At 37.1% G+C, this 27,869-nt stretch overlaps 1 long non-coding RNA gene across 1 annotated transcript; it reads left to right on the forward strand.

Annotated features, from left to right (window-relative positions):
* Window positions 1-12: 12 nt before the first annotated feature.
* LOC149128629 (uncharacterized) lies at window positions 13-27,869 on the forward strand. Its single transcript, XR_016213434.1, has 3 exons — window positions 13-85; window positions 8,745-8,846; window positions 27,811-27,869. It is a non-coding gene; the product is annotated as an uncharacterized LOC149128629 (long non-coding RNA).

Raw genomic sequence — 27,869 nt, forward strand, 5'->3', positions numbered from 1 at the left:
ATGATGGGCACTGCTTTACATAGGCAAAATGGCGCGTGCCGCTTTACTTAGGTAAAATGGCGCCTGTCTTGCTCGGCTTTGTAAGGTGAGTGGAGAGGCTAATGTCCGTACGGTTACCATTATTTATTCGATTTTTTTCTCTCCTCCAGTCAGCCTGGTGACCTTTCCCCAGTGGGGCTTCAGGCCTCGTACTTTGTAGGCTCTTTCTGCCTTTCTCCGCCAATGTCTCAGGTTACTGAAGTTTTTCTCTCACCTCCCCTTCCACTGCTGGCACGCAGACTCTGTGGCTCGGCTCCCACGGCTCGGCTTCCATGCGGTGGGCGATCTTGCTCTCCCTGTATGTCCTCCGTGCCACATCCACTAGATCCAGAAGTTTCCTCTGCAATTTTTTCCTGAGCCTTTTCCTGAGGCTACAGTAACTCCACTTTTATTAAACTATCTTTTCCCAGACTAGCAGTTTGTGCCCTCACTATTCCGCCATCTTGGCTCCACCCCATATCTTCAAATTTATCATCAGATACGTTTTCTAAACACAAGCACTGATATTACAGTTTAGTGAACATGGGGGTGAGCATTACAGGATTTAAAATACAATGTGTATTATAATGTCTTGTTTTTTTAAAAAAATATTTACTTTATTATTTGAAAGGCAGAGCTACAGAGAGGCAGATGGCCACAATGGCTGGATATGAGCAGATTTGAAGCCAAGATCTAGGAGATTCTTCTTGGTGTTCCATATGGGATAAAATTTTACTTATGGAATTCTGTTTATTTATCTCACAGAGGTCGTTCATTTGGATTATTTTTTGAGACTGTGTCCTGACTTCCCATGCCAGAAACGCTCTCAGAAGATTTTCAGTGAGATTCAAATGCCTTAAGGGCTGATTCTGAGATCAGAGTGCTGTTTAAGATGTTTGTCATTCTATGAGTCTGCTATGTGGCCTGCTTCCCATGTTGGATCATTCTCTCTCTTTCAATTCTATCTATAGTTATTACCAGACACTTGGTCTTACTTATGTGATCCCTTTGAGACTTAATCCTATCTATATGATCAGCTACACAATTAATATGATCACTTTAACACAAGATGGAATTAGTACCACCCAGCTTATGAGAATTGCAGTCCAATGGCAAGCTTTTAGCTTCCCCCTTTGTGGTAAGTCTGTGCGAATGTGTACTAAAGTGTACATCTCCTCCCTCTCTTATTCTCATTTTTGTTTTTTACTAGGATCTAGTTTCAATTTACTTTATATCACTATGATTAATTCTATGTTAAGTAAAGAGTTCAAACAATGGTATTAAGTAGAAAAATAAAATAGTAAAAAAGATAATAAAATAATAAACAGTCCCTTGGGGCTGGCACTGTAACACTGTAAGTTAATCCTCTGCCTGTGGTGCCAGCATCCTATATGGGCACAAGTTCTATTCGAGCTGCTCGACTTCCAATCCAGATCTGTGCTGTGGCCTGGGAAAGCAGTGGAAGATGTCCCAAGTCCTTGGGCCCCTGCACCTGTGTGGGAGACTGGGAAGAAGCAGCTGGCTCCTAGCTTCAGATTGGCACAGCTCCAACTGTTGCAGCCATTGAGGAGTGAACCAACAGACAGAAGGCTTTTCTCTCTGTTTCTCTCTCTCACTGTCTGTAACTCTACATCTCAAATAAATAAATAAAATCTGTGAAATAATAATAATAATAAACTGTCCCTCAAAAGTCAAGACAAGGGTTGTTCATGTCATTGCTTCTCATAGTGTCAATTTCACTTCTACAGACTTCCTTATAGGGGACCTGATAGTTGTCACAGATCAGGGACTACACATGATATTCGTCCCTTTGGAATTAGTTTATTTACCTAAGTATGATGTTTTCCAGATTCATCCATCTTGTTATAAATGACCTTATCTTTTTTTACCACTGTGCAGTATTCCATAGAGTACATATCCAGTAATTTCTTCATCCAGTCTTCCATTGATTCGCATTTAGGTGGATTCCATGTATTAGCTATTGTGAATTGATCTGCAATAAACATGGAGGTGAAGATAGCTCTTTTATTTGCTGATTCAATTCATTTGGGCAAATTCCAAGGAGTAGGATGGCTGGGAAGTATGGTAGGACTATATTCAGATTTCTGAGGTATCTCCAAACTGTCTTCCATAGTGGCTTTACCAGTTAGCATTCCCACCAAAAGTGGATAAGGGTACCTTTTCACCCACATCCTCACTAGCATTTGTTGTTTGTTGATTTCTATATGAAAGCCATTTTAACCAGGGTGAGGTGAAAACTCATTGCGGTTTTGATTTGCACTTTCCTGATGGCTAGTAATCCTGAACATTTTTTCATGTGTCTGTTGGCTATTTGGATTTCCTCTTTTGAAAAATGTCTTTTTAAGTCCTTTGATCATATCATCACTGGCTTGTTTGTTTTGTTTTCTTGTGAAGTTTTTTTTAATCTTTGTAGATTCTGGTCATTAATCCTTTATCAGTTCCATAGTTTTTTTTTTATTTTTTTTTATTTTTATTTATTTTTTTTTTATTTTTTTGACAGGCAGAGTGGACAGTGAGAGAGAGAGACAGAGAGAAAGGTCTTCCTTTGCCGTTGGTTCACCCTCCAATGGCCGCCGCGGCCGGCGCGCTGCGGCCGGCGCACCGCGCTGATCCGATGGCAGGAGCCAGGAGCCAGGTGCTTTTCCTGGTCTCCCATGGGGTGCAGGGCCCAAGCACCTGGGCCATCCTCCACTGCACTCCCTGACCACAGCAGAGAGCTGGCCTGGAAGAGGGGCAACCGGGACAGAATCCGGCGCCCCAACCGGGACTAGAACCCGGTGTGCCGGCGCCGCTAGGCAGAGGATTAGCCTAGTGAGCCGCGGCGCCGGCCCAGTTCCATAGTTTGAAAATAATTTCTCCCATCCTGTCCATTGCCTCTTCACTCTCCTGACTGTTTCTTAAAGCTGTACAGAAACTTCTCAATTTGATTTAATCCCAGTTGTTAATTTTGGATTTGACTGCCTGCACCTCTGGAGTCTTTCCAAGAACTGTGCCAATGTCTTACATGTTTTCTCCAAAGTTCTTGATTAATTTGATGGTGTAGAGTTATAGATTTAGATCTTTAATCAATATTAATGGATTTTTATGTAAGGTGTAAGGTAGGGGTCTTGCTTCATACTTCTGATGTGGACATCCAGGTTTCACAGCACCATTCTTCCAATCCATGAACATGAAAGACTTTTTCCATTTTTATATCTTCTTCTATTTCTTTCTTTAATGCTTTGTAATTCTTATGATGGAGACTTTTGACATTCTTGGTTAAATTTATTCCAACATTTATGATTTTTGGAGCTATTGTGAATGGGATTGATTTTAGAAGTTCTTTATCAGCCATGGCATTTTCTGTGTATACAAAGGCTATTGATTTTTGTGTATTGACTTTATACCTTGCTACTTTACCAAACTCTTCTATGAGTTCCAATAGTCTGTTAGTGGAATTTTTTGGATCTTCTATATATAGAATCATGTCATCTGCAAATAAGGATAGTTCAACTTCCTCCTTAACAATTCATATCCCTTGATTGCTTTTTCTTGCCTAATAGCTTTGGCTAAAACTTTCAGGACAATATTGAATAGCAGTGGTGACAGTGGGCATCTCTGGCTGGTATTGGACCTCAGTGGAAAGTCCTCCAACTTTTCCCCATCTAACATGATGCTGGCCATGGGTTTGTTATAAATTGCCTTGATTGTGTTGAGGAAAGTTTGTTTTATACCCCATTTTCTTGGAGTTTTCAACGTAAAAGGGTATTGTGTTTTATCAAATGCATTCTCTGCATCTATTGAGGTAATCATATGCTTTTAGTTCAGCAGTTTGTTATTGTGTTGTATCACATTGAATTATTTGCAAATGTTGAATTATCCTTGCATACCAGGGATAAGTCCCATTTGGTCTTGGTGCATGGTATTTCTGATGTATTGTTGGATTCCATTGGCTAGAATTTTCTTTAGGATTTTTGCATGTAGTTTCATCAGCTAAATTTATTTGTAATTCTTTCTCTGTTGCCTTTTTTTCAGATTTAGGAATCAAGGTGATGCTGGCTTTGTAAAAAGAATTTGGGAGGATTCCCTCTCTTTCAATTGTTTTGAGTAACTTGAGAAGCATTGGAGTTAGTTCTTCTTAAATGTCTGGTAGAATTCAGCAGTGAAGCCATCTAGTTCTGTGCATTTCTTTGTTGGGAGGGCCTTTATTATTGATTCAGTTTCCAGCTTGGTTATTGGTGTTTAGGCTTTCTATGTCTTCATGGCCTAATTTAGGTAGATTGTATGTGTCTAGGAATCCATCCATTTCTTCTAGGTTTCCCAGTTTGCATACAGTTCTTTGTAGTAATTTCTGATGATTTTATTTATTTCTCTGGTGCTTGCTGTAGATTTCCTTTTTCACATCTACTTTTATTGATTTGGGTCTTCTCTTACTGTTTTTGATTAGTTGAGCCAATGGTGTGTCGATTTTTTCTATTTTTTCAAAAAACCAGCTCTTGTTTTCATGATCTGTATTGTTTATTTGTTTCAATTTTGTTGCTTTTTTCTCAAATTTTAATTACTGCTTTTCTCCTAATAATTTTGTGTTAGGTTTGCTGTTATTTTTCTAGATCATTAAGATGCATTGATATCTCATTTATTTGGTGCTTTTCCAATTTCTTGATGCAGGCACTTATTGCTATAAACTTTCCTCTTAGCAATATTTTGCTTTTTCCCATAAATTTTGATATGTTGTGCTGTCATCTTCATTTGTTTCAAGAAAATGTTGATTTATCTTTTATTTCTTTTTGACCCATTGTTCATTCATATGACCCAATAATCCCACTTCTAAGAGTATCTGCAAAGAAAATGGAGTTAGGGTATGAACCTACACTCCCAGGGCTGGTGCTGTGGTGTAGGAGGTAAAGCCACTGCCTGTAGTGCCAGCATCCCATTTTGGTGCCTGTTTGAGTCCCTGCTGCTCTGCTTATGATCTAGCTCTCTGCTATGGCCTGGGAAAGCAGTAGAATGTGGCCCTAGTCCTTGGGAACCTGTACCCATGTGGGAGACCCAGAAGAAGATTTTGGCCCCTGGCTTTGGGCTGCTGTAACTCTAACCTTTGCAGCCAACTGGGGAGTGAACCAGTAGATGGAAGATCTCTCTCTCTTGCTCTCTCATTCTCTCTCTCTATCATTCTCTCTCTTTATGCCTCTCCTCCTCTCTCTGTGTAACTCTTTCCAATAAATAAATAAATCTCAAAAAAATTGCACTCCCATATTTATAGCACCATAATTCACAATGGAAAAGACATGGAATCAAACTAGATATCCTTAACTGATGAATTGTTAATTAAAATGTGATTGTGCATGTGTGAGTCTGTGTGTGTTTTGGATATTACTCAATTATAAAATAATGAAACCCTGACATGTACATCAACATGGATGGAAAATCATTATGCTAATGAAGTAAAAAAAAGACAGAAACCTAAATATCCTATCTTTTCTTATATGTGGAAGTTAATATATGTTATAAAAATTGAATGGCATATTATTTGGTTTACACATAGTCATAAAAATGGCCTTCACTGAATTGATATGAAATATATCTTTCCACTTTAAGATAGTTTAATGAATAATTATATGATATTAGTATTTCTATTTTAACAAATTTAGTATGCATGATTAGATATATAATACTTTTATATAAAGTTAATATGACAAAATATTAAAAAAGTTGAATCTAAAAATAAGCTTACAAAAAATGTTTCTAAGAGCATGAAGAGAAAAATAAATATCACAACACCCCATATATACATTTATATATAATTGTTGTTAATAAAAGTAAAAAAAAAAGTTACAAATAAAATATAGACAAGTGGACTTTATTCATGGAATGCTATAATGGTTCAACATAGAAAAATAAATGTATACATCTTATCAACAGAATCAAAGAAAAACACATCATAATATCCATTAATACAAGAAGAAAATTGACAAAATATATCACCCATTCCTGAAATAACTTGTATTAAAAGGGAATTTCTTCAAGTAAATAGAAGAATTTTGGAAATATCAAGTTAACATCATACTTGATAATAAATACTGAAACTTTACCCACAAGATTAAAATCAATGAAAGGAGACCTTTTCCCCTGTTGTATCTAAAACATTGACCTTGAACTATCATGACTAGAGCAAGCAAAACAATAATTTTCACACAGAAAAAAATCAGTGTCATTACAGATAGAAATATTTTATATGTAGAAAACCTAATTCATTGATAACAAATTGTTAGATCTCAGAAATTCAATCAGAAAACTCCAGGATGAAAGAACAACCTGAAAACTCAAGTATATTCTTATACACTAATATATAGAAACAACCTTAAAGTAAAATGAATAAAATGATTCCTTTTTAATGACTCAAAATTACAAGATACTTAGAAATTAATTTAACCAATGAGATGAAAGATTTGTTCACTTTAAACTATAAAACTAGTTAGAAAGAAATTAAACAACACATCAATAAATGGAAAGCTATACCACATCCATGCATTGTAAAAGTTACTATTGTAAAGAAAGCAATACTTGAGCCAGCACCATGGCTCACTTGGCTAATCCTCCGCCTGCAGCACCAGCATCCCGGGTTGTATTCCCAGTTGGGGTGCTGGATTCTGTCCTGGTTGCTCCTCTTCCAGTCCAGCTCTCTGCTGTGACCCAGGAAGGCAGTGGAGGATGGCCCAAGTGCTTGGGCCCTGTACCCACACGGGAGACCAGGAAGAAGCACCTGGCTCCTGGCTTTAGATCAGCACAGCGCGCCAGCCATAGTGGCCATTTGGGAGGTGAACAAATGGAAGAAGACCTTTATCTCTGTCTCTCTCTCTCTCACTGTCTAACTCTGCCTGTCAAAAAAAATATAGCAATACTGCCCAGCTTATTGTACAGATTCAAAGTAAGCGGCTGTCAAAATTCCAGCTGAATTTTAAAAGAAGGGAAAGCTCATTCTACAATTCATATAGAATTTCAATAGAATCTGAAAAATCAAAAACAGACTTGAAAATGAATAAAACTGAAGTATTCTCAATTTTCCATTTTACAAAATGTAGGGGTAGACCTTATAACATACTGTATGAGGTCACCACTTTCAATGTGCAAATCCTACAAAAAAAGTGCCCATTTCAAGTCTTCACTACTCTGATTGTGATCAAGTTTTCTTCTAATGTGCCAAGGATTACATCAGCTGATAACTCAAATACATGCATCTCTACTACTTGTGAGAGACCCATATAGGCTTTTCTCAATGCAGATAAAAGGACAATACATTTTAAACCAAAGATATGTGAGTATAGAATCTTTTCTAAGAAAAATAAATGAAAAATACAAAAAATCAATATTCTTGTAATTTTGATTCTAACTCCATTTTTGTTATCCTATTGGGTTTTAAAATGTAAATCATAAAATATAAATCTATGTTGATAGGTACCTTGTATACAAAGGTATAATTTGTGACATCAATTTTATAGTTTTTAAAAGATTTATTTATTTATTTGGCATAGCAGTGGCCATGTGGGATAACTACATCCTATGTCAGAGTCCTGGATCTTCCACTTACAGTCCAGTTTCCTGCTAATGGGTATCAGGCATGGTGGCAGGTATAGGCTCAAGTAGATAGGTCCCTGACACCAATGTGTAAGAACTGAATTGAGTTCTCGGTTTATGGCTTTGGTAATACCCATAATGGACTTTTGAAGGCATTTAGGGAATAAACCAGTGAATGGAAGATCTCTATCTCAATCTATTTATCTCTCTCTCTCCTTCTTTCTCTCTCACACATACATGCACTTTCTCAGCCTTTCGAATAAAATGATTTTTTTTTAATTTTAATGTAAAGACTTAGTAAAGTCATTTGTCTTTGTTTCGATGTATTACCTTGATCCAAAGCCCTTTTCATGGCATGGCCTAAAAAAATCTTTGTATTACTTCTCCCATGCACATGTTTTTTTTTTTTTTATCTCAACTTAAAACAAATTACCTGGAAGAAGTAGTAAAATGACAGTACAAGGTCTCTACTTAATGTGATCTTTAACCTAGAGCACAATGTTTTCGTAAAAGGATTTAATAGGTCTTTATATTTTCAAAGTCTCATTAATTGATTGCTTTATGATTGAGGTTTAAAAAAAACTCAATTTTCCACCAGTTCTAGAAATCATCAGCTTGCTGAACATGAATTTCTTTTTTAATGTTTTTTTTAAATATATTTGGAAGTCAGAGTTAAAAAGATGGAGAGAGAGAGAAAAAGAGAGAGAGAGGGATCCTCTATCCATTGGTTCACTCTTCAACTGACCTCAATAGTTTCAGCTGGACCAATCCAAAGCCAGGAGCCAGGGACTTCTTCCAGATCTCCGACAAGGGTGCAGGAGCCCAGAACTTGGGCCATTCTCCACTGCCCTCCCAGGTGCATTACTGGGGAGCTGAATCAGAAATGGAGCAGCTAGGACTCAAATCAGCATCCACATGGAATACTGTCATCACAGGTGGCAATTTTACCCACCGTGCCATGGCTCCAGACCCAAACACTATTTTCTAATAATTATTTCATGGGATAATCTGCTTTCACAGTGCTTTTAGATATTATGGGTAAGAATTTCACCAAATATTTGCCATTGCATAGGAAAGTTAATTCATTTTATTCGTAATAACTTGCTTTTCTTATTAATCTTTGCATTTCAAGATTTGTTTGTTTCTGGCAGCATTTCTCTTCACGATACACATTTCTTTGCTGAAAAGATGAAAGTAGGTCCTGTGGAAGTAATAAGTCACACCTGGAATATCAGAACCTTGGTAAAATAAAGGTAAGTGGTACTTCAAAATATTCAAGGAGTAGCTGGTTTAGCAGTTGGTTTAGCCACTACTTGGAATGCCCACATATCACATCAGAGTGCTTCATATCAAGTTCTACCTCTGCTGCTCATCTTTCTAGTAATGTGCAGGGGAGGTAGTAGATGGTGACCTAAGTGCTTGCATTATTGCCACTCGTATGGTAGACCACAAAGGAGTTCCTTGGTCTTGGGTTTAGACTGTCCTATCCCTAGCTGTTGCAGACATTTGGGGAACAAACCAGAGTATGGAAGACAGATCACTCTCTTTCAGTCACTCTGCCTTTTAAATAAACAAACATTTATAAATATTTTAGGGACACAATTGTGGTGTAGTGGGTAAAGCCACTGCCTGTGATGCCAATATCTAATATAGACACAAGTTTGAGTCCCAGCTGCTTCACCTCTCACCCAAATCCCTGATAATGGCCTGGGAAAAGCAATTGAAGATGCTCAATCCTTTGGTCTCTGCCACCCCCATGGGAGAACCAGATGAAGATCCTGGTTCCATAGTTTTGCCTGACCTAGCCCAGACCAATGAAGCTTTCTGGGAATTGAACTAACAAATAGAAAGTGTGTGTGTCTCTCTCTCTCCTTGTCTCTCCCTCCCTCCTTCCCTTCATACCTCCTTCTCTTGCTCTCTATGCATCTCTCTCTGTAACTCCTTCAAATACATAAATAAGTATTTAAAGCATTTTTAAATGTTCATAAAATAGAACTAAAAGACGAGGTAATTTTGGTGCAATACCAATTTTGAAATTCATGTATTTTTATATTATGCATTTTCCATATATTATGAAAAAGCCTTTTTGCCAAAAAAGTGTACCACAGTAAACTCATACTTCAATTCAGCTTTTCATGGACTTTTAAAATTTCCATCACAAATGCTTCACTTACTTTACTTTGCAATATAGCACAAACAGAACTGCTGCTCCTGCCTACATCTCCATCCTTCTTCTGTATATCAGTAGGTATATGGTTTTTAATAGTCCAGCTGTTTCAGAATTTGTCTTTCTTAATCATAAATTATTTCTATATACCTTGTGACTTTGATCTGAGTGCCAGCAAAGCCACTCCCCTAACCTAATTATCTGCAGTATTCATTCCATAAATGACTTAGTTACTGAATTTGATTGAAGATATTACAGTATGCTTTTTAAGGTCATGGTTGTAATTTTGTATTTTTTGTTTCACTTTAATTTTTTCCCTTATTTGTTTTAATTTTTCTATATTAGGAGCTATGAAGTGATCTTAGGTATTTCCATGGGCCAGTCTGATGGCTTTTTTCCTCTTTAAATGTGTTGCAGTGTTATGTTGATTTATTGAGAGATAAAACATTTTAAGCTTTTTAATATTAAATAAAATGGGCTAGTATAATTTTATAGACAGGGTAGCATTTTATTTTTATTTATTTAAAAATAGACATTACTATAAATTTCAGCTGTTCTTGCTTTATGAGAGTGTGCAGTATATCTTTTCTGCTTTTATCATTTTTTATGTTTAAGATCTATTTATTATGTTGTTTTACAAGTATTAATGTAAAAAGTCTCTGATTTACAGGCTGCTTGACCCACCTCCAGCCTTAAGGGTGAATAGGAAGCTGTGGCCCATGAGATCCTCCTGAAAATAGTGGTGGTTTTCTCTTGAACTCGATGTTAAACTTTAATATTCTATATTACCTTTTAGGTGTTCTATTAGTCATCAAAGGTCAGGGAGAACATACAGTATTTGCCCTTTGGGACAGGCTTATTTCACTAAGTATAATGTTTTCTAGTTGCTTACATTTTGTTGCAAAATACAAGATTTCCTTTTTATTTACTGCTATGTATGTATACATATCCCATAATTTCTTTATCCAGTCTTACATTGACAGATACTTGGGTTGATTCCATATCTTAGCTATTGTGAATTGAGTTGAAATAAACATGCTGATTCATTTTCATTTCACCTGCTGATTCATTTTCTTTGGGTAAATTCCCAGCAGTGGGATGGTTGGGTCACATGGCAGGTATATATTCAAATTTCTGAGGTATCTCCAAGCTGTCTTCACAGTAGCTGTAGCATTTCCATTTCTACTAACAACAGATTATGGTAACTTTCACCCCCATCTTCACCAGCATTTATTACTTGTTGATTTCTGTATGAGAGCCATTCTAACTAGAGGGAGGTGAAACCTCATTGTGTTTTTTTTTAACGTTTATTTAATGAATATAAATTTCCAAAGTACAACTTATGGATTACAATGGCTTCCCCCCCATACCATCCCTCCCACCCACAACCCTTCCATTTCCCACTCCCTCTCCCCTTCCATTCACATCAAGATTCATTTCGATTATCTTAATATACAGAAGATCAGCTTAGTATACCTTAAGTAAGGATTTAAACAGTTTGCTCCCACACAGAAACATAAAGTGAAAAATAATAAATGTTTTTTTTTTAAATGATGATGAAATCAGATCAGACCTATTGTCATGTTTAATCCCAGTGAGAGTCAAGTTGGGAACTGATAATTTTTTTTTTTACAGAAGATCAGTTTAGTATGCATTAAGTAAAGATTTCAACAGTTTGCACCCCCATAGAAACACAAAGTGAAATATATTGTTTGAGTACTCGTTATAGCATTAAATCTCAAAGCACAGCATATTAAGGACAGAGATCCTACATGAGGAGTAAGTGCACAGTGACTCCTGTTGTTGACTTTACCAATTGACACTCCTGTCTATGGCATCAGTAATCTCCCTATGCTCCAGTCATGAGTTTCCAAGGCTATGGAAGCCCTCTGAGTTCTCTGACTCTTATCTTGTTTAGACAAGTTCATAGTCAAAGTGGAGGTTCTCTCCTCCCTTCAGAGAAAGGTACCTCCTTCTTTGATGACCTGTTCTTTCCACTGGGATCTCACTCACAGAGATCTTTTGCCAGAGTGCCTTGGCTTTAAATACCTGAAATACTCTCATGGGCTTTTCAGCCAGATCGGAATGCCTTTAGGGCTGATTCTGAGGCCAGAGTGCTATTTAGGACATCCGCCACTCCATGAGTCTGCTGAGTATCTCACTTCCCATGTTGGATCACTCTCCCCATTATTTATTCTATCGGTTAGTGTTAGCAGGTACTAGACTTGTTTATGTGCTCCCTTTGACTCTTAGTCCTTTCATTATGATCAATTGTGATCTGAAATTGATCACTTGGAATAGTGAGATGGCATTGGTACATGCCACCTTGATGGGATTGAATTGGAGTCCCCTGGTATGTTTCTAACTCTACCATTTGGGGCAAGTCAGCTTGAGCATGTCCCAAATTGTACATCTATTCCCTCTCTTATTCCCACTCTTATGTTTAACAGGGATCACTTTTCAGTTAAGTTTCAACACTTAGGAATAACTGTGTATTAATTACAGAATTAAACCAGTCATATTAAGTAGAACAAATAAAAAAAAAAAACTACTAAGAGGGATAAAGTATTAAGTTGTTCATTAACAATCAGGGCTATGCTGATCAAGTCACCGTTTCCCATAGTGTCCATTTCACTTCAACAGGTTTCCTTTTTGGTGTTCAGTCAGTTGTCACCGATCAGGGAGATCATATGATATTTGTCCCTTTAGGACTGGCTTATTTCACTCAGCATGTTGTGTTCCAGATTCCTCCATTTTTTGCAAATGACTGGATTTCACTGTTTCTTACTGCGGTATAGTATTCTAAAGAGTATATATCCCATAATTTCTTTATCCAGTCTACTGTTGATGGGCATTTAGGTTGGTTCCAGGTCTTAGCTATTGTGAATTGAGCTGTAATAAACATTAGGGTGCAGACCGCTTTTTTGATTGCCAATTTAAATTCCTTTGGGTAAATTCCAAGGAGTGGGATAGATGTTTTGAATGGTAGAGTTATATTCAGGTTTCTGAGGAATCTCCAGACTGACTTCCATAGTGGCTTGACCAGTTTGCATTCCCACCAACAGTGGGTTAGTGCCCTTTTCCCCCACATCCTCGCCAGCATCTGTTGTTGGTAGATTTCTGCATGTGAGCCATTCTAACCGGGGTGAGGTGAAACCTCATTGTGGTTTTGATTTGCATTTCCCTGATTGCTAGTGATCTTGAACATTTTTTCATGTGTCTGTTGGCCATTTGGATTTCCTCTTTTGAAAAATGTCTATTGAGGTCCTTGGCCCATCTCTTAAGTGGGTTGTTGGTTTTGTTTTTGTGGAGCTTCTTGATCTCTTTGTAGATTCTGGTTATTAACCCTTTATCTGTTGCATAGTTTGCAAATATTTTTTTCCATTCTGTCGGTTGTCTCTTCACTCTCCTGACTGTTTCTTCTGCAGTACAGAAACTTCTCAATTGGATGCAATCCCAATAGTTGATTTTGGCATTGACTGCCTGTGCCTCCCGGGTCTTTTCCAGAAATTCTTTGCCTGTGCCAATATCTTGAAGGGTTTCTCCAATGTTCTCTAGTAACTTGATGGTGTCAGGTCGTAGATTTAGGTCTTTAATCCATGTTGAGTGAATTTTTGTGTAAGGTGTAAGGTAGGGGTCTTGCTTCATGATTCTGCACGTGGAAATCCAATTTTCCCAGCACCATTTATTGAATAGACTGTCCTTGCTCCAGGAATTAGTTTTAGATCCTTGATCAAATATAAGTTGGCTGTAGATGTTTGGGTTGATTTCTGGTGTTTCAATTCTGTTCCATTGGTCTATCCTTCTGTTTCTGTACCAGTACCATGCTGTTTTGATTACAACTGCCCTGTAGTATGTCCTGAAATCTGGTATTGTGATACCTCCGGCTTTGTTTTTGTTGTACAAGATTGCTTTAGCTATTCGAGGTCTCTTGTGCCTCCATATGAATTTCAGCACCATTTTTAACAGATCTGAGAAGAATGTCTTTGTTATCTTGATTGGTATTGCATTGAATCTATAAATTGCTTTTGGGAGAATGGACATTTTGATGATATTGATTCTTCCAATCCATGAGCATGGAAGATTTTTCCATTTCTTGGTATCCTCTTCTATGTCTTTCTTTAAGGTTTTGTAATTTCCATCGTAGAGATCTTTAACGTCCTTGGTTAAGTTTATTCCAAGGTATTTGATTGTTTTTGTAGCTATTGTGAATGGGATTGATCTTAGAAGTTCTTCCTCAGCCATGGCATTGTCTGTGTATACAAAGGCTGTTGATTTTTGTGCATTGATTTTATACCCTGCTACTTTGTCAAACTCTTTTATGAGTTCCAATAGTCTCTTAGTAGAGTTCTTTGGGTCCCCTAAATAATCATGCCATCTGCAAAGAGGGATAGTTTGAGTTCTTCCTTCCCAATTTGTTTCCCTTTAATTTCTTTTTCTTGCCTAATAGCTCTGGCTAGAACCTCCAGAGCTATGTTAAATAGCAGTGGTGAGAGTGGGCATCCCTGTATGGTACCAGATCTCAGTGGAAATGCTTCCAACTTTTCCGCATTCAATAGGATGTTGGCTGTGGGTTTTTCATAGATTGCTTTGATTGTATTGAGGAATGTTCCTTCCAAACCCAGTTTGCTTAGAGTTTTCATCATGAACGGGTGTTGTATTTTATCAAATGCTTTCTCGGCATCTATTGAGATAATCATATGGTTTTTCTTCTGCAGTCTGTTAATGTGGTGTATCACATCGATTGTCTTGCGCACATTAAACCATCCCTGCATACCAGGGATAAATCCCACTTGGTCTGGGTGGATGATCTTTCTGATGTGTTGTTGCATTCTATTGGCGAGAATTTTATTGAGGATTTTTGCATCTATGTTCATCAGGGATATTGGTCTGTAATTCTCTTTCAGTGCTGCATCTTTTTCCGGCTTAGGAATTAAGGTGATGCTGGCTTCATAGAAAGAATTTGGGAGGATTCCCTCTTCTTCGATTGTTCTGAATAGTTTGAGAAGAATTGGAGTTAGTTCTTCTTTAAATGTCTGGTAGAATTCAGCAGTAAATCCATCTGGTCCTGGGCTTTTGTTTGTTGGGAGGGCCTTTATTACTGTTTCAATTTCTGTCTCAGTTATGGGTCTGTTTAGGTTTTCGATGTCTTCCTGGTTCAATTTAGGTAGGTTGCATGTGTCCAGGAATCTATCCATTTCTGATAGGTTTCCCTGTTTGCTGGCATACAAGTCCTTGTAGTAATTTCTGATGATTCTTTTTATTTCTGTGGTGTCTGTTGTTACGTTTCCTTTTTCATCTCTGATTTTATTGATTTGGGTCTTTTCTCTTCTTTTTTTAGTTAGTGGGGCCAATGGGTGTCAATTTTGTTTATTTTTTCAAAAAACCAGCTCCTCGTTTGGCTGATTTTTTGTAATGTTTTTCTTGATTCAATCCTGTTGATTTCTTCTCTGATTTTAATTATTTCTCTTTTCCTACTAGATTTGGGTCTGGTTTGCTGTGGTTTTGATTTGCATTTCCTTGATGACTAGTGATTCTGAACATTTTCTAAAGTGTCTGTTGGCCATATGACTTTCCTCTGCTGAAAAATGTCTTTTTACGTTGTGGTATACTGGATAAAACCACCACATGCATTGCCGGCATCCCATATGGGTGCATAATTGAGTCCTGGCTGCTCCAATTCTGATCCAATTTGCTGCTATGACTGGGGAAGCAGTGGAAGATGGTGCAGGTCCTTGGGCCCCTGCACTCCAATGGGAGGACCCAGAGGAAGGTCCTGGCTCCTGGTTTCAGATTGGCACAGCTCCAGCCATTATGACCAACTGGGGAATGAACAAATGAATGAAGGACCTCTCTCTCTGCTTCTTTCTCTGCCATACTTTGACTCTCTGTTTAACCTTGACTTTCAAATAAATAATTTTTTTAAAAAAGAAATTATATGTCATGAGCAGAGATGTACATAGTGAATAATTATACATATTTCTTTTATTCATATACTTACAGAAGAATGAGTAAATGTTGGCATGTTGTCATTCACATCTCCAATATTAATGATACAAGCTTCAGGTGTCTGTAAAACAAAATATTGACCATCCATATCTTGTAGTTTTATTTTCAACTGGATTTATCAATTAATTGATAACAAAAAATAAATGTAATTACTGAAGGAAATCCGCAGCATTACAAATGAAATTGACATTTAAACTGTATAATTTTCCTTGTCTTAATAATTTAAGGGGCATATGATTAAATTTCATAGCCCTCATAATCTAGAAGTATTTCTTCACACTAGTCATTTTCATTTAATTTATGAAAAACATTGTCATTTCTTAACATGCCATCAACTCAAAAATATAGAATCAATTGGTTTTATCTTTATTCAACAAAAATAGAAGGGCTATAGCCTTAAGTACATTTTAAACTGCCTGTTAATTACTAAGAATCTTTATCTCTTATCAAAAGCATATTCTAATATTTTTACTTTTTATTTATATAGAGTACAAATTTCATGTAGTTCATACATTCAATTTTAAGAGTATAATGATACATCTCACACACCCCTCCCTCCTGCCTTCTCTCACTCCCACCCTCCTTCCTCCATCTTTTTTTAAAATTTTAATTTGTACCATGACATACTTTCAATTTACTTTATAATCACAAATTTAACATTCAAAAATATATAGCAATAAATCAGAGCTGGCATTGTGGCACAGCAGGTTAAGCCACCACCTGCAACTCTAGCATTCCATATGGGCACCAGTTCAAGCCCCAGCTGCTACACTTCCAATCTCACTCTCTGGCAATGCACCTGGGAAAGCAGTAGAGAATGACAAGTCTTTGGGGCCCCTGTCATCCATATGGAGGACCTGGATGGAGTTCCAGGCTCCTGGCTTTGGCCTGTCCAAGTCCTGCCTGTTTCAGCTATTTAGGGTAGGGAACCAGCAAAAGAAATATCTCTCTGTATGTAATTGCCTTTAAAATAAATAAATGTCTTTAAAACAATAATGTAAAATAGTCCCCTGTGAAAAAATATTTTAAAGATTTACTTCATACTTTTAAAAAGATCAATAAATGAAGATAAAAGAAAAGAAAAAAAAATTCTGTTTAAGTCCTTGGTTCATTTTTTCAATGGATTTTTTGTTTTGCAGTTATTGAATTTCTTGAACTCTTTATAGAATCTGGATATCAAACCCTTACCAGTTGCATAGTTTGCAAATAATTTTTCTAATTCTGCAAGTTACCTCTTAACTTTGCTGATTGTTCCTTTTGCAGTGCAGAGACTTTTCAGTTTGATGTAATCCCCTTTGTCAATTTTGGCTTTGATTCCTTGTGCTTCTTGATTTTTCTCCAAGAACTCTCTGCATATACCAATATCTTGCAGTGTTTCCCCAATGTTCCCTAACAATTTGACAGTATCTGGTCATAGATTTAAGTCTTTGATCCATTTTGAGTGGATTTTTGTGTAAGGAGGGGAAATTGGATATCCAATTTTCTTAGCACCATTTGTTGAAGAGATTGTACTTGCTCTAGGAATTGATTTTAGCTCCTTTGTCAAAGATAAGTTGGTTGGTTGTAGATGCATAGGTTGATTTCTGGAGTTCCTCTTCCTTTCCATTGGCATATCCATCAACTTTTGTGAGAGTGCCAGATTTTATTTAATGTAACTGCACTGTAGTACATCTTGAAATGTGGTATTGTGATGCCTCCAGCTTTGTTTTTGTGGAATAAATTTGCTTGAGTTATTCAGGATCTCTTGTGTCTGTATATGAATTTCAGCATCCTTTATTTTTGATCTGAGATGAACATCATTGGTATTTTGATGGTATCACATTGAATCTATAAATTACTTCCAGTAGAATGGACATTTTGATTATCTCAATTATTACCATACATGAACATGAACATGAAAAATTTTTCCACTTTTGTGTCTTTTTCTATTTTTTTCATTAGTGTTTTCTAATTTTCTTTTTGGAGACCTATGATGTTCTTGATTAAATTTATTTCAAAGTGTTTGTTTTTGTAACTATTATGAATGGAATTATCTTAGAAGTTTTATCAGCTGTGGCATTGTCTGTGTATACAAGGACTGTTGATTTTTGAATGTTGATTTTATAGCCTGCTACATTATCAACTCTTTTATGAGCTCCAATATTCTCTTAGTGGAGTCTTTTGGATCCTTTATATATAGATTCATGTAAATAGCTTGGCTTCCACCTTCCCAATTTGTATCCCTTTGATTTCTTTTTCTTGCCTAATGACTTTGGCTAAAACTTCCAGGACTATACTGAATAGCAATAGTGAGAGTGGGCATTTTGTCAGATTCTGGATGTTAGATGGAATACTTACAAGTTTTCCCCATTCAATAGGATGCTGGCCATGGGTTTGTCACAAATTGCTTTGATTGTGTTGAGGAAAGTTCTTTCTATTTGCTTAAAGTTTTCATCCTAAAAGAGTTAGTTGTATTTTATCAAAAGTTTATCTCTATCTATTGAGATCATATGGTTTTTGTTCTTCAATTTGTTAATGTGATGTATCACATTGGTTGATTTGTGAATGTTTGAACCATCCATGCACACTGGGGATAAATCCACTTGGTCCAGTTGAATGATCTTTCTTAAATGTTGATGGATTTGATTGGGTATTTTACATCTATGTTCATCAGAAAAATTGGCGTATAGTTCTCTTTCTCTGTTGTATCTTTTTCGGGTTTAGTAATTATGGTGATTCTGGCTTCATAGAAAGAGTGTGGAAGGATTCCCTCTCTTTCAACTATTTTGAGTAACTTGAGAAGAATTGAAGTTAATTCTTTAAATGTCTGGTAGATCCAGCAGTGAAGCCATCCAGTATTGGGATTTTCTTTGTTGGTAGGGTCTTTATTATTTATTTTATTCAATTTTCATTGTGATTATTGACCTGTTCAGGTATTCTGTGCCTCATGGCTCAATTAAGGTAAATTGTGTGTGCCTTGGAACTGATCCATCTCCTTTAGGTTTCCCAATTTGTTGTTTCATTGATCTTTTTGTTTTTTGGTTTCAATTTTGTTTGTTTTCTAAATTTAATTATTTCTTTTCTCCTAATAATTTTGGGTTTTGTTTGCTGTTGTTTTTCTAGTTCCTTAAGATGAATTGATAATACATTTGTTATCTTTCCAATTTTTTGATGTAGGCACCAATTGCTATAAACTTTCCTCTTAATACTGCTTTTGCTGAATCCTGTAAATTTTACTATGTAGTATTGTCGCTCCCCCTCTTCATGGAGGAACGACACTAAACCCTGCGCTGTTCTTTCGTCTGCTCGGCCCTCCCCGGGTTTGCTGCTGGCTCTTCCCGGGTTGGCTACTATCCCTTCCACCTCCGTGGAAGGGCGGTTCCCCCGGGCCACTCTCCCCACTTCCGCAGGGGAGCGGCACACCGCCGGCCGGCTCTCTCGGGGGCTGCACAGGTATTCCCCTTAGATTTTCCTTCTTAGATGTTCCTGGTGCATGCCGTCTCTCTCCTCCTTTATAGTCCTCCTCTGCCAATCCCAACTTGGCTGCCCACACGCCGAGTACGCTGCTCTCCTCCAATCAGGAGCAAGTCCTACAGTTTATTGGTTGAACTGGAGGCAGCTGTGTAGAAGCTGTTTTCTTCTCTCCCAGCGCCATATAGTGGGAGAGCAGGTGCATAGAATAAGTCTTAATTCCAGTAACAGTCTAGTCCGAGCTGCTCCCCACATAGTATTGTTGTTTTCATTTGTTTCCAGAAATTTTTTGATTACCCTTATGACCCATTCTTCATTTAGGAGCATGTTGTTCAGTCTCCGTGTTTTTGCATATGTTCTAGAGATTCTTGAGTTGTTGATTTCCAGTTTATTCCATTATGGTCAGAGAAGATACATGGTATCATTTTTATTTTTTTTTTAATTTGCTGATACTTGCTTTATGCCCTACCATGTTGTCTATCTTAGAGAAAGTTCCAAGCACTGGTGAGAAGAATGTGTATTCTACAACTGTGGGATGATTAGTTCTGTAGATATCTGTTAGGTTCATTTGGTCTATAGTGTCAATTAACTCTGTTGTTTTATTACTGATTTTCTTTCTGGTTGATCTGTCCATTGATGCTAGTGGGGAATTAAAATCCTGTATTGGAGTCTATGATTTCCTTTAGATCCATTAACATTTCTTTAAAATAGCTGTGTACTCTAGTATTGGGTGCATATGCATTTATTATAGTCACATCTTCCCATTGAACTGATCCCTTAATCATTACATAATGCCTTTTTTGTATCCTTTAACAGTTTTTTCGATTAAAGTCTTTTTTGTCTGATATTAGGATGGCTACACCATCTCCTTTTTGTTTCTGTTAGCACAGAATATCTTTTTCCATCCTTTCAATTACAGTCCAAGTGTATCTTTGTTGGTGAGATAGATTTCTTATAGGCAGCAAAGAGATGGGTCTTGTTTTTATTCCATTGGCAAAACTGTAACTTTTAACTGGAATGTTGAGGATATTTACATTCAAGTTGAATATTGATAAAAATGACTTGGCTTTGCCATTTTTCCATATGTATTCATATTGTTTACTTTGACTTTCTTGGTAATCTCATTGAGAGATTTTTGGCTTTCATCTTTTTGTTTTTGCTTTTCATCTTCTTTCATAGTGATGACCATGTTTCTGTCTGAAGCACATCCTTCAGCATATTTTGTAAGGCTGGATAAATGGGTGACATATTCTTTAAATTAGTTTGTTAAGGAAGGTCTTTATTTCATCTTCATTCATAAATGAAAGTTTTGCAGGGTATGGTGTTCTGGGTTGAAAGTTTTTTTTTTTTCTCTTCAGACTTGGGATATATCTCACCATTCTCTCCATGCCTGTAAGGTTTCTGATGCGAATCTGCTAATAGGAGTTCCTCTGAAAGTAATTTGGCATTTCTCTCATGCACATTTTAGAATCTTTTCTTTATATTTCACTGCAGAGAGTTTTACTACATTATGTCATGGTGAAGACCGTTTTTGGTCATGTCTTTTGGGTGTTCTATGTGCTTCCTGTACTTAGGTGTCCCTATCTTTGTCCAATTTATGGAAAGTTTCTGTTACTACACATGTCGATTATTTTCCTCACTGTGATGGTCTTCCTCTTTTGATTATGCCTATGTGGTTCAGTGTAGTATCTGCTCTTTCTGTGAATACCCAGAGGCATGTGATGAGTGTGGCCCAGGAGCTCCATTCAGTGCGACAGTGTGATGGAAGTGTCCAAGGTGACACCCAAGTGAGGTGTGGTAAATCTCTTTTTCAATCAGGGGAGTTTGGCTCACTTTATTGGCATATTCTCATGCTCACGTCTCCTCCAAGGAGACCTATGCCCAGCTGCTATCCTCAGTGGGTGCAATCATCTGCACTGCCACAAGAGCGACACAAAGGATCAATGCAGTGTAAGCATGGATCCTCTAGCGATGATTCTCACCAGGAAGTCAGAGAGCTCCAAGCATATGGAGTCACCCACAATGTCTGCTCATAGATTCAGACACACTTTGCACCCTCCAATGCAGTCATAGTGTTTTCATAGTCCATAACAGCAACAAGGCTCCCAAGTAATGGTAACCCAGCCCCCGGTCAATTCTCTCAGCCAGACTCAGACTCAACTCCTCTCAGCTAGTTGCTGGGCAAAAACAGAAAATGTTGATCAAAGGACACAAAGTTCTAATAAGACTAAAAAAGAATTTAAGAAGACATTGCACTACCTGGTGATCACAAATAATATATTGTGTATTTTCAGGGCTGGTGTTGTGATTTGGCAGGTTATGCCTCTGCCTGTGACACTAGCATCCCATATGGGTGATGGTTGAAGTCACAGCTGCTCCATTTCTGATCCTGCTCCCTGATAATGTCCTAGAAAAAACATTCAAAATGGCCCAAGTGCTAGGGCCCCTGCACCCACATGGGAGACCTGGAAAAAACTCAAGGCTCCTGACTTTATCCAGGCTCAGTGCCAGCTGTTGTAGACAATTGGGAAGTGTACCAGCAGATCGAAAATTCCAGGCCCCCTCTCAAGTCCGCCTTTCAAATAAAAAAATCTTTAAAATAATATATTGTGGCTTTCTAATTTGCTAAAAGACTTTATATTTCTGGGAAGACATTTGGCTTAGTGGTTAAGACCCTGGTTGTGACACCTGTATCTCATATCAAAGTGCCTTAGTTAGAGTCTGGTGTCTGGTCTAGATTTCTGCCTCCCACTAATATATAAACCCTGGAAAGTAGTTTGCTCCTTGCCACTCATGAAGGACACCTGAATTGTTTTCCTGCCTCACAACTTTATCCAGCTTTAGCTCTAGCCATTGTGGACATTTAGGGAGTGAAGAAGCAATTAGATGGTCTATATCTTTGTCTGTATGTCTCTGCCTCTCAAATACATATATGCATTTGTATACACATACATGCATGGATGCATACATTTTTTAGAGAAAGGCATTTCACCACAAAATGAGTAAATTGGATTGTGATAGCTATACTAATTATTTGACTGAATCATGTATCATGTACCTATAAGTCAAAACATCACATCTTACTTCATAAACATATAATTATTTGTCAATTAACATTTTAAAAATAAAGTTAACAGTGATAAGTTCTTCGGATAGCCTTGCATATCAAGGCGTTGAGACATATATCCTACCATCCTTGAAAATCCAGCCCAGAAAGAACTTAACAGTAACTAGGAATATTCTTAAAAGGATATTGGGTAGGGAAAGTTTTCTTCAGAAGATGAAAAAAATAGTACCTATAAAGAAGAGGTTAGTGGGTTGGATTTTATTCAAGTTAAGATTTTGTGTTTGCTTCCCATTATGTCAATCTTAGATTTCCTGTGCTTAGGGACAACTGCACCAAGACTACAGAGAATGAGTACTAGTGAAGGAGGAGAGCCAGAAGGTCTACTCAGTGAACCTGGTAGTGAAGACCTAGCTGGTCTGGTTCCTCAGCACTCTCTCTGATAAGTAAGGGCATCCTCAGCACTCTCTATCTCTAATAAGTATGTGCATCCTCGCTGATTCTGACATGATTGGAAAGCATGGGACTTACACAGATTAGATGGATAAGAGTTCCAGATTGTATCAAGGAAAACACAGGAAAGGACCACCAGAATGGACACAAGAGCCTGAGAGTTTTTGACCATCTGAGTATCTACTTATTGAGAAGATAAATGTCACCACTTTAAAATCAGGGAGTGTTGTATTCATAAAGGGGACCACAAATAGAGCAGTTCTAATCAGGCAAAAATTTCATCTATGGGTAAATCATAACAAAGAGGTGGCTGGTGGATATCAGAGAAACAGAAAATTTGTTGGTAAAATCTAGTTCTACTTGTGAGTGTATAAAGCCTTGTGAGTAAAATTGGCAGAGGAGACTGAGGGACAGGTGGCAGAACACACCAACTCAGGATGTGGAGGACCACATCTGAATAAGCTATCCTGAGAAGGACAGTGCAGACCCTGGCCCTCTGTGGTGATGAAATGGAGATATCATGTATGTATGCTAGAAAAGCACTTACCCTGGGAAGTAAAGGAAATGCAGCCTAGATTCTGCAACCAAAACATATGCCCTGGCTCAGGGATGTGTCTCCTGGGGAAAAATCACTTTTCCTGATTAGGGCTGGCAGAGAGGACAGTTTCCTGACTTAAAGGTGCTGTATTATTTCACTGAGACCCTGACACCACAGAATGCCACCAGGAGTGTCCTGGAGCAGTGAGGCTAGCATGAGAAATCAGATGTGGTTATACTTGTTCTAAAGTAAGGATTATTGTCTAACATTTATCTGTTGACAAGAACTGAGAGCAGACATCCTGTTCAGACATGCCTGCCTTGGAGAAATGAGTCCACAGGTGACAAAGGTGCTCTCTGCTGTCTTTGAGAAGCCAAGAAAGTGCACTTTTCTCTGGGGTGGCTCCAATTTCTGATTATGCCATGGCTGAGACTGTCCTGTTTCCACAAGTGAAATGACAGTTATGGTCCCAGAGGGAGATGAGCTGATGCCATCCCTTCCCTATAACCACGTACTGAGGATTCATTTCCTAATGGATTCACAGCAGAGTCAGGCTGGGTGAGTGTCTTTCTGTTTCATGTACAAAGTGAGCTTCGAGAGCATGTGGGTTCTGGGGTGAAGTCAGATTCTTTCCAGTGAAATGTTAGAATTCTCTGCTTATGTTACCAATCTTACATATTATCCCACCATCAATCTAACAGATGATTATAGACATGAAATAATCTACCTCATGAGCTATGTAAAGCCATAAATGAATAGGATTTCAAAAGTATATTTGTGATTTTTAGTGTACTTGAATTAGAATTGTATTTGGTTTCACTCATTCTAATCTGTTTCTCAACTTAACTTGCAGTATTTATTAATAAAATCTGTTCTAGTAAGACACAAAACCTGAACTAATTCAGTATGATTTGGTGATTTTATTTTGTTCTCTTAGATGAGGAAATATTTTGAGATATTTCAGAAAATTTTAGGACTATTTCACCTCATGGCCCCATAACCTATGGAATATACTTAATATTAAATATTAATGAATTTAACAAGTTGCAAAGAAAATAACATAATGATCATTGATAACATTTTCTTCTGCTTACCAGAAAAATATCTAATAATACTTTCTATTGTATATTAATTTTTGAGATTATTAGTTTAGTTGAATATTACATAAAATTAAGCAGCATAAATTCAAATATTTTCTTAAATTAGCTTTAGTATTTAGGTTTTTAAAATAAACTGAGACATTTAAAACTGATAAAAAATCTAAATTTTTATAGAATGAGAAAAAAATAGTTTGCAATGCATTAATTGAATAGTATATATGATAGACAAATAATCACCACTGTCAGAGTTCTGATTTACTTTAAAAGATTCAGGTTGCATTATGTGTAAATTTTTATATACAATAAATACCTCTTGAACTTCAATTTTGTTGCTGAATTATCACTACTTTTGCATTAATGTTATCTAACTTAAGTAAGAATACAATTCTCTAGTACCTAAGTACATGAGTATCTAAAATGGAAAAACAGGAAGGATGCAAGCATGACACTATCATGAATAAAAATGGAACAGAATGACCAGGGTTTTCCATTTGCAGCCACAAGGCACCAACCCTTCAAGAAATTGGACAAACAGAAAACCTCTGTTGATGTGTTCAAATGTTGCAGATTGTTAGGCCTTAAAGTCTTCACTGTCTAACTATGTATTCATGCATTAGGGAGGATGATATTTAGGTACTCAGGGCCCACGTGGGCTTGACCAGGGAACTTGGAGCACAGAATACATTTTTCCCAAATTAATTATTTCACTGGGTTGCTATGGCTATCACTTCCTTATCAGAGTGATGAACAGGGAGGTATGTTAATAGCTCTTAAAAACAGTTTTATTGGAGTTTGTGAACTCAAGAGTCTTCCATAGCCTTGGCAGCTCATGTCAAGAGCCTTGGGTGATTACTGACATCATAAATGAGTACAGTTGTTAAATCAGCAACAGGAGTCACTGTGCACTTACTCCTTATGTAGGACCTCTGTCCTTAATGTGTTGTACTATGAGAATTAACAGTATAACTAGTACTCAAACAGTACTTTATACTTTGTGTTTCTGTGTGGGTTCAAACTATTGAAATCTTTACTCAGTATATACTGAGTCGATCTTCTGTACATAAAGATAATTGAAAATGAAAAAAAATGCACTTTTGGGGCTGGTGCTGTGGTGCCACCACCTGCAGTGCTGACATCCCATATAGGTGCCAATTCTAGTCCCAGCTGCTCCTCTTCTGATCCAGCTTTCTGCTGTGGCCTGGGAGAGCGGTGGAGGATGGCCCAGAGCTTTGGGCCCCAGCACCCACATGTGAGACCCGGAGGAGGCTCCTGGCTCCTGGCTTTGGACCAGCACAGCTCCAGCTGTTGCAGCCATCTAGGGAGTGAACCAGCAGATGGAGAACCTCTCTCTGTCTTTACCTCTCTCTGTAACTCTTTCAAATAAAAAAAATAAATCTTTAAGAAAAGTTATGACAACAAAAAATTATCATTGTATCATTTTATAAAATGCATTTTCAGGGAGCATTTTTGGGTGTCTCTAAATCCATAACATATGATTTATTATCTTGCTACTGTTTTTGTCTCCTACCTCTGTGGTGACACTTTTGTGATCTATGATTTTTTTCCTCAGGAAGACTGAGAAATTAAATATGTGGGATTAATTAATATCCTCCTCATCAGCTCTTTGCTTTTAGCTACATCTGCATTAAATTCAGATTCCAAAGAATAGGTGACACACTGCACTTATTCAGTGCTATTGGATGCTTGCCCTATGTATTCTTCTTGAATTTGTCCATTTTCTTAAAAAATTATTTTGTGGAGCTAATCCTTGTGCACAGGATAATTATTTGCTTGAACCTGCCAGCTGACTAGTTTCCAATTTCCATCAATGAACACTGTCAATCTATTCCCCCACATCTGTTCACATAAAGTTCTCACCATCATTTTAATGTTTCCAATTATATCAGCTGTCTTAAAATGCTGCTCAATGAATATGGTAAAACTTATGATGAAGATAACACTAGTAATGAACATAATAACATAATTTTATATTATATACTCATATTTTATGTATGTATATAAATACATATAAATATATAAATACATTTATATATTTTATAATATATACTCATATTGTTAAATCTACACAGAATGTAAACATCACTGTGCATTCATTCATGGAACTGTAATTTACTACACATAATATAACATACTTTAATAATTGATATTGTAAAAGAGATGAGAAAAGAGGCTTTATCAAAATTATTTTTCTTGAGGAAACCATTGTAGTGTGGGGGTTTAAGCTTCAACTTGGGACACCGTCATCCCTTATCAGAGTGTTGGTTTAAGTCCTGGTTAATGCATGCTTCTGGTCAATTTCCTCCTCCTGATGCACCTCGGAAGTGCAGATGATGGCGTAAGTTCTGGGGTCCTTGACATGCCTATGAGAGACTAAAATGGAGTTCCTCAGTCCTAGTTTGGGCAAGGCTTAGCCCCAGCTTTTTAGGTATCTCAGGGGTGAACCTGGGGATGTAAGATGCCCCTGCCTCACTTGTTTGTGTGTATTTCTGCTTGTCTTCATGCCTATTGATCAAATAATTTTTAAAATATACTTTGTGTACAAAGTATCCTTTCACTGTGTGCAGATGGCTTCGCTCTGTCATTATGATGTTGTGTTTTATGCATATGTCTAATATAAGCCCAGTGATTTCATCATCAGTCTTTGGTTCCTGGCCCATTTAATTGTTGTGTTTTTGTGACTGTGATCCAGAATTACATAAATTCTTAGGAATTTAAAGTAAAAGCCAGAATAAAAAGGATGAATGTCATCCACATTTTCTACCTCCTGAGAGTGCTCAGGAGCTTCGCCCTCAGCTCCAGTAACCCCAGGTTGTCACTTCTTATGGAGAGAGCTGAAATGTTCATTCAGAATTTTAAGTATTTACTTCATTCCAGAAAGGACTCAATTCTCCTTTACATTCTGAACAAATCATAGGTGACCATAATCAAACTTTCTTCTATTCCATTAATTATCAGGACAGCAGAATATCATTGCAAATTTAGTGATCCTCTCATGATGGGCCTGCCAGATTACTCCCATAAATATATAGGATGCAAAATTAACTTTAAAATACAAATAAATAATAAATGATATTTGGGGGTTCATATATATGATGTAGACTGCCATCCATTGTTAGATTCTGGGAATTAAGACAAATTCTCAAAAGAAATTATATAAAAGATTATGCTTCTGTTAAAGCTTATCCACAGTAACCATGGTCCTTTCTCACCCAGTCTGTATGTGATCAAGAGCCTCATTGGAAAAAGACAGTAGTTGACTATTTGTAAGATGAAGTCTGTTTCAGTGCATAGTGGGCATTTACAGAAAGAATAACATGCATTAGGGAAAATCAGGCAAATATCACTGTGGTTGAAGAAGAAAATATTGAAATCCTTGTCATCACTCTTCCATGTAATAATTTTAGCTCTTTTACAGGTTCACTCATAATGTATGGAGTAGGCCACTACAATCATATGCATATATAGCTAAAGGTA

This window comes from Oryctolagus cuniculus, chromosome 1, assembly GCF_051225735.1.
Source record: "Oryctolagus cuniculus isolate XC-2025 breed Fujian yellow rabbit chromosome 1, ASM5122573v1, whole genome shotgun sequence".
Classification (NCBI taxonomy): Eukaryota; Metazoa; Chordata; class Mammalia; order Lagomorpha; family Leporidae; genus Oryctolagus; species Oryctolagus cuniculus.